Below are 2618 nucleotides of genomic sequence, written 5' to 3'. Positions count from 1 at the left end.
AATCACCATCCCCGTCACCGTGGAGAGCCAAGCCAAGGAGCCGGCCAAGAAGTAGGCGGCAGGGAAGAGGAGGAGAAGCCGCCGCCATCGCCCCTCGCACCCTCACACCCGCCCCCGCTCACAGCTGCATTTTTATTGTCTATTTTGTACTCGCCCGGTCACCGAGTGCCTTGAATAAATGTGAAGGAACCAATAGAATCAGCTGGAATAAAAAGTGGTGAAAGAAACCTGTCCCCGTGCTCTCTGTCTGTCCCCTGGGACCGCCGGTGGCACCAGTGCCCTGTGCCTGCGCCGTGCCGGATGGGAACCACACCGCGAGCACCGTGTCCCTGCTCTGGCAGTGCTGGACCAGAGCACCCGGATGGGGTTGCCTGGGGCCAACGTGGCCAGCAGGAGGGCCACTGAGCCCTGCTCAGCAGCCTGGGGTCAGCTCCACATCCCCAAACTTCACATCCTGGGGTCAGCACCCTGGGGTGAACATCCCCGGTCCCCACATCCACATCCCGAGTCTCTCCCTATCCTGGATATCCCACATCCCAGGTCTCCTACATCTCAGCTCTCCACATCATGTCCAAAATCCCTCGTCTTTGCATCCCAGATCTCCAGAACCTCTGGTCTCCACATCTCAGGTCTCCAACACCCCGGGGTCAGCACTCTGGGGTGAACATCCCCGTTCTTCACATCCTGAGTCTCCCTATCCTGGTTATCCCACATCCCAGGTCTCCTACATCTCAGCTCCCCACATCATGTCCAGAATCCCTCGTCTTTGCATCCCAGATCTCCAGAATCTCTGGTTTCCACATCCCTCACCTCCAACATCCCAGGGTCAGCATCCCACCTTTCCATATTCTAGGTCTCTGACATCCCAGGTCTCCAAAATTCTGGGTCTCAACACCCCAGGTCTCCAACATCCCGCGTGTTTGACATCCTAAGTCTCTGACACGCCTGTTTCCAAAATTCTGGGTCTCCCGCATCCTGGGTCTCAACATCCTGGGTCTCCTACATCCCAGGTCTCCCAAATCCTGGATCCCGGCACCCCGGGGCTCACCATCCCTGGGCTCCAAAACTCTGGCTCTCAACATTTTGGGTCTCAACTCCCCAGTGTCACCATCCCCTCCCCCCACAGCCTCCCTCCAGGCGTGGAAGCCACGGCCGTGCGGTCCTCGCTGTCCCCCGACGGCATGCTCACGGTGGAGGCCCCCCTGCCCAAACCGGCCATCCAGTCTGCCGAAATCACCATCCCCGTCACCGTGGAGAGCCAAGCCAAGGAGCCGGCCAAGAAGTAGGCGGCAGGGAAGAGGAGGAGAAGCCGCCGCCATCGCCCCTCGCACCCTCACACCCACCCCCGCTCACAGCCCCATTTTTATTGCCTATTTTGTACTCGCCCGGTCACCGAGTGCCTTGAATAAATGTGAAGGAACCAATAGAATCAGCTGGAATAAAAAGTGGTGAAAGAAACCTGTCCCCGTGCTCTCTGTCTGTCCCCTGGGACCGCCGGTGGCACCAGTGCCCTGTGCCTGCGCCGTGCCGGATGGGAACCACACCGCGAGCACCGTGTCCCTGCTCTGGCAGTGCTGGACCAGAGCACCCGGATGGGGTTGCCTGGGGCCAACGTGGCCAGCAGGAGGGCCACTGAGCCCTGCTCAGCAGCCTGGGGTCAGCTCCACATCCCCAAACTTCACATCCTGGGGTGAGCACCCTGGGGTGAACATCCCCGGTCTCCACATCCACATCCCGAGTCTCTCCCTATCCTGGATATCCCACATCCCAGGTCTCCTACATCTCAGCTCTCCACATCATGTCCAAAATCCCTCGTCTTTGCATCCCAGATCTCCAGAACCTCTGGTCTCCACATCTCAGGTCTCCAACACCCGGGGGTCAGCACTCTGGGGTGAACATCCCCGTTCTTCACATCCTGAGTCTCCCTATCCTGGTTATCCCACATCCCAGGTCTCCTACATCTCAGCTCCCCACATCATGTCCAGAATCCCTCGTCTTTGCATCCCAGATCTCCAGAATCTCTGGTTTCCACATCCCTCACCTCCAACATCCCAGGGTCAGCATCCCACCTTTCCATATTCTAGGTCTCTGACATCCCAGGTCTCCAAAATTCTGGGTCTCAACACCCCAGGTCTCCAACATCCCGCGTGTTTGACATCCTAAGTCTCTGACACGCCTGTTTCCAAAATTCTGGGTCTCCCGCATCCTGGGTCTCAACATCCTGGGTCTCCTACATCCCAGGTCTCCCAAATCCTGGATCCCGGCACCCCGGGGCTCACCATCCCTGGGCTCCAAAACTCTGGCTCTCAACATTTTGGGTCTCAACTCCCCAGTGTCACCATCCCGGGTCTCTACATCCCTGAAAAACAAGCACACCCCCCCACAACCCCCTCCCCTCTGGGAGGGGAGCCCGAGGGGCTTCATGGGCAGAAGCTCTCTCTGTGAAACCCCCCCCTCCAGCCCCAACCCTGTCCAGTCCCCCCAGCATCCCCCCCTTCCTTCCACCCCATTGCGACGGGCCGAGCAGGCTGGGGGGGTTCAGCTCAGGGGCTGCGGGCATACTGGGGGGGGGGGACGCAGCGAGGGGGGGGGGGGTGCAGGGCGCCGTGGCTCTTCTC

The sequence above is a fragment of the Charadrius vociferus genome, unplaced genomic scaffold (genome assembly GCF_000708025.1).
Source record: "Charadrius vociferus isolate BGI_N301 unplaced genomic scaffold, ASM70802v2 scaffold54, whole genome shotgun sequence".
Lineage (NCBI taxonomy): Eukaryota > Metazoa > Chordata > Aves > Charadriiformes > Charadriidae > Charadrius > Charadrius vociferus.
The sequence above is the reverse complement of the archived record's forward strand: the minus strand, read 5'-3'. Positions refer to the sequence as shown.